Source organism: Micromys minutus, assembly GCF_963924665.1.
Source record: "Micromys minutus genome assembly, chromosome: 10".
Lineage (NCBI taxonomy): Eukaryota > Metazoa > Chordata > Mammalia > Rodentia > Muridae > Micromys > Micromys minutus.
This window is the reverse complement of record NC_137979.1, coordinates 26,785,162-26,796,947: the sequence shown is the minus strand read 5'-3', so window position 1 is coordinate 26,796,947 and position 11,786 is coordinate 26,785,162.

The following is an 11,786-nucleotide window of genomic DNA, read 5'->3' as shown; positions in this document are numbered from 1 at the left end:
AAACCTTGTTACTCCTCTTCGCCATCTCCTAAAGATTCTAAACTTGTCAGAGAGGAGGTCTGCCTCCTTAGCCTTGCTCAGTTCACTGGTCCAGTGTCTGCTCTAGTGTCCTCTAGCCTTCTGGAACCTCCTCCCCATTCTTGCCAATGGCTCCACCTTCCTTGGACACAATCTCCCCAACACCCAGCTGTAGATACCAGCAGCTCATCCCTGCCTCCACCAATCCATCAGAGGGAGCTCTGTGGATCTCTACCTTTGGACTAAGAAACCAAAACTAAAATGTCCCTGGGCCTCTCCCTCAGCCCCTTCTCCCTTGTGTCCTAAATCCCCTAAATCCCCTTTCCCTACAGGAATCTGCTGGCCTGCATCTCCCACTTTCCTAGGTCCCTTTTAGGGCAGGAAATGGTACTGCCAGGCCTGGGGATTTCCAAGCTGAGAATTCAAACAGCTAGGGATGAACGGGCTCCAACAGTGTCCGCTAATGGAAATAACAGGATGATAAATACGTCCAGAGGAAGAGTGGTTTTCCTTAGACTCTGCTTGACTCAGAAAACACCATAGTAAAGACCATAGTAAAGACCGAAGTCAGAGCCGAAACCTGGGAAAGCAAACACAGGCTTCCAGCCTACCGCCGGTATTGTGGTCTCCAGACATGAACGACAGTGTGAGGGGCACCCAGACTGCATGCACAGCTGGCCCCAAGGAGACATGTTCCCCCACAAAGTCCCAGGCTGCCACCTAAGTGTTGAGACGGCAGTTCAAGGGCAGAAGCCAGGGCCCCAGTCAGGGTGGTTTGCACATGGTTCCTCTGCCCAGCTCTGGCAATGACTCAGCGTCAGACAAGTAACTTAACCTCTCAGAGCTCAGCTTTCCAGAAATAACAGTAGCGAGGGTGACATGAAGTAACCCATGACACACACTCGGGGTGGCACACAGGAATGACAGCTGTTAGGCTGCCCAGCCTTGACACCCTCTCCATCTATGCCTGCTCCCATAAACAGAGAGCACAGCACCACAGGTCCTAGCCGCTGGGACCTGTGGTGCCAAAGCTGGAGGTGCCAGGCACTACAGCTGAATAGAAATTGAATGCAGGACCCTGGGACCACTTAGGACACCAGGCCTGTCTCAGAGGAACAGCTCAAAGTCATGCAAGATACCATGTATTCTGGGGGACTCAGACTGACCCCCTGACTCTCCCCAGCTGCTATGCACTTAAGCATTTTCTCTAATCTCTGAGGCTTTCAAATAACTGGAATTTATTATTTCCTTCACCCATCTGGATTTTGTTTGTTTGTTTGTTTGTTTTTTGTAGTGTGTGTGTGTGTGTGTGTTCATATCATGATGATAGAGGACAAGTTGCAGGAGTCTGTTGGCACCTTCTACCACATGGGATTTGGAGATCAAACTGAGGTCAGCTTTGGCAGCAATACCCTTTATCTGCGGAGCCATCTCACTGGCCCCTCTGACTGCTTTTTAGGTTGGTTTATAGAACCTTCCTTTTGTGCTGGGATTGGGCCCAAGGCCTTGTATGCATTTGGCCCTGAGCCACACCCCAAGCCTTCATTGGAAGTTTTCAATGATGAGCAAGGAACACTATTTTCCCTTGTAAATTTTGGGTTCTTCTCCAAAGTGCTTTGGAAGGAAGGAGACCTCTCACACTAAATAGCCCCAGGAAGCAGGAGTTCCAGCGAGCTCCTAAATGGGTGTACCAAGAAGAGGCCAGGAGCAGAGGGCCTCACTCCTCTTCAGAAGTCAGCACCCCTGTGTAGGCCAGGACACTGGTGGATCCGAAATAAACAGGCCTCACCAGGCCTGTCTGCGCTTGCAGCAGGGCCAGAAGCTGCACGCTGCCCCGGAGCTCCTTCTGAAGACAGCCCTCACGGCTTGCAGGCCCTGATTCCTTCACTTCCCAGCAATTGGCTCGCTTCCCGGGGCTGGAGCGGCCTTGAAGTTCTCTACTAGATAAGAAAAGGAGCTTTGCTCACTTTTGTTGTTGACTCAATCCAGTCAAAGCCAGTAAGATGAAGACTTCAAACCTCCGAGGGAGTCTCCCCAGCTGTATTGTGGGCAAACACGGGTGTGAAAATGAGGGTCCAAACAGAAAGGAGAAGGAACAAAATTCCAGGATACCCCAAAGAAACTCAAACTTGAGGGGTTCCGTAAGCCCAGCTATACTAAGTTCCAGGGCTGGATTGTAGAGTTGAGGTCCCACCATACCAGGGCTGGACTGCTCACACTTTACCTTGTCAACTAACAGCTGGTGAGATGGCACAGTGGTTAAAGGCTCTTGCCACCAAGCCCAGTGACCTCAGCTGATCCCCAGAACCCAGAACTCACATAGTTGAAAAAGAGAAGAGATTCCTAAGAGTTACCCTCTGGCTTTCAAATGTTCCCAAGTATGCTACGCACACACAATAGACAAACAAACTTCAAAAAAATATTTTAACTTGCCAACCAAGAATATAAAAATATCCCCCCAGGTGTGGTGGGACAGACCTATAATCTCAACATTTGAGAAGTCAGGCAAGAAAATCTCAAGTTCAGAGCAAGCCAGGGCTGCAAAATAAAACCTTCAGGGGAAAAAAGGATCAATATGTGAAAACAGCTGTTTTAGTCTCTAATGTGCTCCATTTTCCTCTGCTTCTCCCCCTGCACATCTGGATTGGGTGAGAAGGCTCCACCCACCCTGGGCAGAACTCTGCCTTGGGAACCATATGCCAGAATTTCTGGGTTCCAGGTTTAGGGTAACCCATTGCACAGTTTGAACAAGGTCCCTGTCTATACACAGCCTGGCTGTGAACCTACTCTTTCTGGAACAGAATGCTGTAGATATCACTGTGCCTCAGTTTCCCCCATCCTGGCACATGCAGCAGTCCCAATGCTCACCCCATGGATTGTGGGGCAGATTGTGTGTGCTCACCCCATACCTGAGGTTGCATCTTACCTGGACCCCTCCAGCTTTCTGCAGCTGTGTAGTTCAGCGTCCACTGATAGGAATGGTCTTTGGGTGGAAGCGTACCAGCTGAAGAGATGCTGGATCCTATTTCTGAGAGTGTAGACCCAGCCAGTCCCGAGATCATGCCAAGTTCTGTTTCCAAAGCACCTGAGCAGAAGCCAGAACCCTGAGGCCCAGCCCCAGAAATGAAAGGCACCCTTCATGGAGAGAATTTGTCACAGCTCCACTAGGGGACCCCATTACCTACTTAACACCAGCTCAGACATACATGTGTCCATATATATGCCTAAGCATGCACATGTGGCGTGCACACACACCACTCTGCAGAACAAAGAACCTCTCAACACCAACTCTGACTAGTTGAGTGTTTATAGGATAATGTGTATATAGCTGAGTGCATGCCTGTGCCTGTGTGGGCACACTAGTGTGGTTGTGCATCTATATGGCTATATGCAACTATATTACATATGTGCCCAAATGTGTTTACACGAATTCACGTGGATAAGTGCATTTGCCTGACATGCCTCTTCCCATCCCTTGACTGTCATCTCACCGTATTTTCTCTGCCTGTTTCCTTCTCTGCCACAAAAAAAAGGCAAATGAGCCAAGCATGGTGGCATATATGTGAGGCTGAGTCACAAGGATCATAAGTTCAAAGCCAGCCTGGGCCACATATATAATTCTATGCTAGCTTGGGCTATAACACTCCGTCTTCAAAAAATAAAATAGAAGGGCCAAGCAGAGTGACACACACCTATAATCCCAGCACTTGGAAGACCGAGACGAGGGGATTGCTGTGAGTTCAAAGCCAGCCTGGGCTGCATAGCAAGTACCAAACCTATTAGGGACACAGAGCAAAACCCTGGAGGGGTGGAGAGGAGCAGAAAGTAAAAAGGAAGCAAAGGAGACCAGCCAGGGTTAGCCAAGCTTGTGAGTCACACAGGTTTGGTCCAAGTCCCAGCTCCGCCACTGTCTGTCCCTGAAGTCTTGAACAGCCACAAAACTATTTAAGGCCATTTATCATCTGCAAATGCTGTGATCACTCCAGCAGTGAAAATCTGTGGCCCCAGGACTAAACTGCCAATGGGCTGGCCTAGGGCTTAGCCTGTGTGGTGGTCTCCGGGTGACCTTCAGCAGCTTCTTGCCCCCCTCGATGCTTCCATCATGGTCTCCAAAATGCAGTTTCCAAGTTGTCATGGGGACTAACTGAAGTAACATAATGTCCCCAGAGCATGGGGTGGCACCCACCAGGGACTTCCTCAGGGACAGGAATCAATCAAGATCTGTCCAAAAAGCTCTCGAAGCACAAGAGAGAAAAATGGAATGCATCTGCTGCCTTGGGAGAGGGATGGGGATGTTCTAAAACCGGATTCTGCTGATGGATGCGCATCTCCGAACAGTAACCCAAAGTTGCTCGGTTGTATACTTTGCTTATGGTGCATAAATTATACCTCAGTAGGGCAGCTTTTAAAAGACCATCTAGAGAGAAGGAGAAAACACAATGTGCAGAGTCCAGGAGTCCTGTTGTTTATGCAAAGTTTTAAACCATGAAAAATAAATTTTACATGTTAAAACTACACAACTTGGCCTGACATGGTCTATGTGAGTTCATTTAATGGGCCTGCCTTCTGGAAAGGAGCTGGAACACAAGTAAGGGAAATTTTTGTCTGTGATATTTTATTGTATATGTATATTTGTATTTATTTGTTTTTAAACCAAATATTCACTTTAAGTTTTTAATTCTCTCTCCACTCTGCTGTGTGTATGTGTATGTATATATATCTATACAGTTTGTGTGTGTGTGTGTGTATTTATACACTGTGTGGGTGGGTGTCTATAGAGGACAGAAGAAGGCATCAGATTCCCTAAAGCTGGAGTTATAGGTAATTGTGTTTTTCATCTCCATCTCCCTGGGGTTTTTGTTGTTGTTGTTGTTATTGTTTTGTTTTGTTTCTTTAAGGCCTGGAGAAGGGCTAGAAAGATGGCTCAGCCATTAAGAGTATGTACTGTTCCTGTAAAGACCTGAGTTTGGTTCCCAGCACCCACCTGAGACAGCTCACAACTGCCTATCTCTCACTCCGGCTCCAGCAGATCCGATGCCCTTCTGAATTCTGAGGGCTCCGCCCACTGCACATATCCACAGATGTATCCACATAATTAAAAATAAAATAAATCTCACTTTAAAAAAAGACCAGGGGTGCCAGGCAGAGGTATCATAAAGACCAGAGTATAGTGTGAGACCAGGGATCGAATCTCATGCCTGGGAGTCACCACATTGATGTCTGTTATGCTGGGGATGGAACCCAGGGCCTGTGGATGCTGAGCACACATTCTGCCACTGAGCTAGCCCTCAGCGTCACACTCACAATGCTTTATGTTAAAAAAAAAAAAAAAAAAAAAAAACTCTCTAAAAAAGATGAAAATTCGCATTTCGGCGGTTAGGTTTTTGAGTTTATTATGTCAGTGTGCTTCTGTGTATCGAAATTCAAAATAATTCAAACAAAATAATTGCCTTCTGAGAGGGGATGAAGGTTCCAGATGGAATCTGCCAGCTTTGGGAGATTTATATGTTCTTAAACGTTTTATTGTGAAGTAAATGTCTGGGTTGCAAAAGGAAGATAGGTAATGAGCGAGAAGCCCTGACTAGGCCCTCCCTCCTCTCCCATCTCGGTCCTGGGGCTACCGTGGCTTTCTCCAGTGCCCAGGGACAGCCTGCCCGCCAGGCTCTCAGATGATGGGGAGGGCCAGGCAGATGCTAAGGGGCCTCAGACAGCCTCCCTGATTTCCCAGGCTCTCCACGTAGCCTGACTGATGACCCTCCACTCTGCCTCCTCCTCCCTCTAAATGCTGCTGTCTCCAAGGCCATCCGCTGAAGTGGGAGAGAGCTGGTGAGGGCAGAGAGGAGCAGGGCTGGTCTAGGGCTGGGTGGGTGGGGCGGGGCTCTGCAGGCTTCTCCTCCTAGATGCCCATCTGTAATCCTGTGGTCAGGATCAGCTGCCTCCTATCACTGTGAGTTGAGTGCCCATCAGCAGGGAGACAGCCAGCGCTGAGTTCCTGCCTCCAAGAAGCTTGCAGACATCAAGCAATAAACAGGAGGGAACACGGCTGCTTTCTACCGCTGTCTCTGGCATCTCTAGAGCTGGCCTTGAGCTGAGACCTACAAAATGAAAAAGGGCTGTCTTGAGGTGCCTTGGTGGGAGGGGTGGGGAATTCGATGGTACAAAGGCCCTGAGACATGGATGGGTTTCGGTGTATGGGCTTAGAGGCACGGTGTATGGGGGTTAGGAAAACGTAAACAGAATTGGATTCTTTCTAAGGACTAAGTGTTCTCTGGCTCTGTCAGCGGTGGCTACTAGTCATCAGCATTATCCATTTCCAGAACCTTGTGCTTATGGAATCTTGAGAACTATTTGGACTGGCTACTTATTTCTATCAATCAGATAATGCATGCACAGGGTGAAAATGGACCCCACAAAAATGTCCCTACACCTCAGTTCCCTCCCAAATATTTTGTTTCCTATCAATTCTTTCAGAGTCAGCCTCTCCATCTATAGAAGAGTAGGCGTGTGTACGATCCTTTATTTATATGAAAAGTAAACACACTGTTTATGCCTCTTGCTTTTTTATTTACTAGTAAATGTGGGGCCAGTGATGGCCCAGCAGGTAAGGAGCTGCTGCCAAATTTAATGACCAGAGTTCAGACCCCAGAACCCATAGGGTATAAAGAAAGAACTGACTCCCCCAAGTTGTCCTCTAACCTCCATGCACACACACACACACACACACACACACACACACACACACACAATTATAATGTGGTTAAATATTTTAAGATAGTAAATCTGAGGAAATAACAAACTGTTAGTACATCAGAACTTCAGTGTAGCTACCATATCAGCCTACACAGAACTACTTCACTCTTTAAAAATATTCTTTGTATTTCTTTTCTGATTTATTTGTTGAAGGAGCCCATGTGAGCTGCATGTGGCAATCAGAGGATAACCTGGGTAAGTTGGTTCTCTCCTTCCACCTTGTGGGTCCTAGGGACAGGATCATCAGCCCTGCTTCTTCATCTTGAAGACCATCTGATGTTCCTGCCACACAGCTGAGTGATATGGAGTGAGACCTGTGCTGACTTTCAACTTGAGACATCTGTCTACTGATGCTACAGGCCCACCGTCAGCAGCAGCAAGGAACTAGCGTGAGTTAGAGGGCAAACCAAACACACACAAAACCCTCCAACACTCGGACCGATTAAAGTTTAAGTCTGAAGCTACAGGTGTTCAGGAGGACCTGGGAGTGACAGGGAGTGAGTGGCCAGGGGGAATGGAAGTCCTTGTAATCAGTTTGGAGAGCAGTTTGGCAATAGATGATCAATCAATCTAAAGATCCCGAGCTGGCAAGACAGCACAATGAGTAGAGGCACCTGTCAAGCACACACACACACACACACACACACACACACACACACACCATGCGGTATACACACTAGAGTGTCACAATCCTCTATTTGGGAAATTCGGAAGAAATATCTTTATATGAAATGAAGAAACAGGACTGGAGGTGTTTAGCATGCTCCAGGCCTGGGTTTGGTTCTCCAGCTCCACAGAAAGAAGGGGGAAGGGAATTGTGCAGGAATAAGTATTATAAAGTATTGGTGCGAGCAGAGCATAGAGCTCAGCCTAACTGCTCAGAACCAGAAGGAAGGAGAGAGAAGCTATACTGTGTTCACCTCGAGGGACAATCTGTGCTGGTGAGAGCACACCTAGCTATATCCATTGGGTGGAACGACGATATTTTAGGAACAATGATAAACTAGTAAGAACACAAATTGGGGCTGGGTGTGGTGGCACACGCTTTTAATCCCGCAACTCAGCAGGCAGAGGCACATGGATCGATATGGGCTCTGGGCCTCCGTGGTCTATATAAAAGTTCTCATTAAATGACCAGGGCTATATAGAAACATCCTGTTGGAAGGAAGGAAGGAAGGAAGGAAGGAAGGAAGGAAGGAAGGAAGGAAGGGACCAGTGAAATGGCTCAGCAGATAAAGGAGCTTGCTGCCAAGCTTACAATGTGAGTTCAATCCCTAGATCCCACACAGTGAAGGGAAAGTACCAACCCCTGCATGTTGTCTCTCACTTCCACATATGCACCACAGTAACATGCCCACACTTACACACAAATAAAAATTGTAAGAATAAACAAATTGAAGGCCAGCACTGTAGCACGTGGCTGTTGTAATGCGAATTACGTTGGCAAATTGCCAGGTGTTTAAGCTCAGTGTGAAGTGGGCTCTGGGAACAGGGCTGCTGAACTCCACTTCAAACCCAAGCTGTGTATGTGCCAAAGTGTTGGGACAGGAAAACAGCCCAAAGGTAAACACGGCGTCTTTGAAGATAGCCACTCCCAACCCTCTTCTATCTGTTATGCGTGCATGTGGCAGAGAAGCTGGAAGCCAAACCCTTGGGCTGACTGCCTCCACTTCCCAAGCTGGATTGTGCGGCGCAGCATGAGAAAAGTGTGATGTAGTCATCTCTCTTTGCTAAGATTGATATTCTACTCAGACACCTCACCTGGGTCAGTCTTCTCTGCCCGGGGCTTTGCGGAGAACTCTAACGATGGCTTCAAGGGGTCATCCGAAGTTGGTCTCTGCTGAATTTTGAGTACCCAATTAAATGTTTTCCTATTTACATACTAGTCATTACTTATGCTTTTACTTTGGTTTGCTATATACTCTGTAACTCAGTCATTCAAAACCAAAAATACTGTAGATTATCCTCCAAACTGTGCGACCTGCCTATAATGCCTGCACTCAGAGGCTGAGGCAGGAGAATTGCCAAATTTAGCCAGTGTCCTAACAGCTTCCTGTTCCTTTGATAAACACCACAACCAAAAGCAACCTGAGGAGGAAAGGCTTTATTTATCTGGCTTATGTCCAATCCCTGTCTATCACTAAGGGAAGCCAAGGTAGCAACCCAAACAGGAACAGAGGCAGAAACCATGGAGGGGTGTGGCTTACTGGCTTGCTCTTCATGGCTTGCTTGCTCAGCCTGCTTTCTTATACAGCCCAGGATCACCTGTCCAGGAATGGCCCCATCCACAGGAGGCTGGGCCCTCCCATTATCAATCATGAATCAAGAAAATGCCCCTACTAACTTGTCCATAGGACAACCATCTGACAAAGACAATTTCGCAGTTGGAATTCCCTCTTCCTTGATACATCAGGGTTTGTGTCAAGGTGACAAAATGACCTGCAGATCAAGCCTGGGATACATAAAACTTTTCCTCCAAAAGAAAATGAGCTGGGGAGATAACTCAGCACAAGAAAATGATTTATTTATTTATTTTGTGTATATGAATACATTGTAGCTGTCTTCAGACACACCAGAAGAGGGCATCAGACGTGGTTGCTGGGAATTGAACTCAGGACCTCTGGAAGAGCAGTGGGTGCTTTTAACTGCTCAGCCATCTCTCTAGCTCCCAAACTTTGAATTTGATCCCAGCATCCACATAAAAAGCTAGGTATAGCCAGACGAAATGGTGAACACCTTTAATCTCAATGCTCAGGAGGCAGAGGTGGGCAGATCTCTGAGTTTAAGGCTAGCCTGCTCTACAGAGTGAGCTCCAGAACATGGAGTATAGCCGGACAGGTCCCTGGGACTTGCTGATTAACAGCCTACCCTAACTGTCTAGCCTTACATCCCAGAGAGAGACTCTGTCCCAAAGAACTCAGGTAAATGGTTCCTGCAGAACATATTACCTTGGCTTGCTATATACTTAGTAACTCACTCATTCAAAACCAAAAGATATTGTAGATTATTCTCCAAACTGTGCGACATTACTCCACATGCATGTGCACATACACACACATGTATGCACACACCAAAAATGTTGAATGAGGGCATGTACAGTATGATAGCCCTTATATAAAGTTCTGAGCCACACAAACAGTACCAGATATTATTTCTTTACATAATAAATATACACAAAGTAAATGTGTGGAGGATTAGAATCAAATAAGACAGCTTGGGAGAACATAATGGAATGAAGGAAGGATATTATGCCAAGATTTTAAATACATTTGTAATTATCTTAAAGTATTAGAATATAGAATATAGAGTCTATTATTTTAATCACCTCAGTGGGTTACTGTGGGTCGAACTCAGGGCCTCCTGAATGCTAGGCACACCCTCTGACAGTGGGCCCTTGCCACTAGCCTCCATTTCAACAGAAGTGTGTATTTCGGTAGCGCTACAAAGGTTCGAAGGTTGTACAACCGTCAGTTATTTGTGAAACGTTTTTCTTCAGCACATTAGAGCTCTGTACCACTGAACAATAACTCCGTGGTAGCATGAATGAGATGACCCCCAAGACACATAGGGGGTGCCAGTACTGGAGGTGCAGCCTTGTTGGAGTATGTATGGCTGTCCTTAGAGGTCTCAGAAGCTGCCTTTGGATCCAGATGTAGAACTCCCAGCTGCCTTTCCAGCACCATGCATGCCACCATGCTTCCGGCCGTGATGATAATAGACTGACTAGTCCTCTCAACCGTAACCCAGCCCCAATTAAATGTTTGCCTTTATAAGAGTTGCCATGGTCATGATGTCTCTTCACAGCAATGAAATCCTAACCAAGATATTCCCCGTTCTCATAATTTAAAACAAAACAAAACAAAACAAAACAAAAACAGGGTCTCATAGCTCTGGCTGGCCTCCAGCTTGACACATAGCCAAAGATGGCCTTTAACTCCCTGGTCCTCCTGCCCCAACATCCTTTGTGCTGGAATTGCTGGCATGAGCCAGCATACCCAGTAGAGTTACAGTTGCTAAAGACCAGGTCTTTCTGTATTGCCCAAGCTGGCCTTGAACTCCTGGGTGCAAGCAATTCCCCAGCCTCAGCCTCTGTGGTGCCTGAAATGGCAGACATGTGCCACCATGGCAGGCTCCTTCCTATGTTTAGTTCCCCAAGGAACTGGAACAATTTATTTTAAAGGTGGCTGATGGACACAGATGGTTTTTCCTTTACATTCCAGGTGTTTTTGTATGAGGGAAACATTCTCTGAACGTAAGAAGTGAGGCAAAGCTATAATTGAAAGTTCCTGCTTGCATTGTTAATGCTTTTGAATTGCATCATTAATCCCAAGCCATTTGCCTTGGGTTTCAAAATTATGAGTTTGGTTTTCTTCCCGCCCCTCCCCCACCCAGTGCTGGAGCATCAGACCCAAAGCTGAACACATTCTAGGCAAGCACCCTGTCAATGAGCCACACCCTCAGGCCCATGTGCCTGCCACTCCAGCCCACTTACGATATTGCAATGTTCAATCCCATGGGGAAGATTCCTTAAACCAAAGCCCTGAACCCTAGAGCCCTCTAACCTGGAAGTGATAACTCATGGATGCTGGCCCAGCCTAAGGCTCAGGCCACACCTTCCCAACCCCATGGGTCATATCTGGGGGCTCCCAAGGACATAACACTGTGTCTTGTGGGCCATCTGATCTCCCGTAAAGATGGTCTGACTTCAGGCTTTCTCTTCTGGCAGGGGAACCCACCTCTGTCCAGCCTGGCAGCCTATGGTCTGGCCAGTGTAGAGAGACAGAGCCCAGTTTTGGCTAGCAGAGAACAGGGTCTAGTCCTTCTCTATCTCCAATATGTGGGGCCCAAATATCAAGTAACTTGGCTGTGAGTACCAGGTCTGCCTCATTGAACATGGAGCCAGGCCCCCCATCTCTCCAGGCCTCAGGTTCTAGAGAACAAGAGGAGTGAGGGGCTCCAAGACCCACAGGTGTTTAGGAGAGAGGGAAAACAAAGGCCCTCTCTGGCCTATTTAGCTC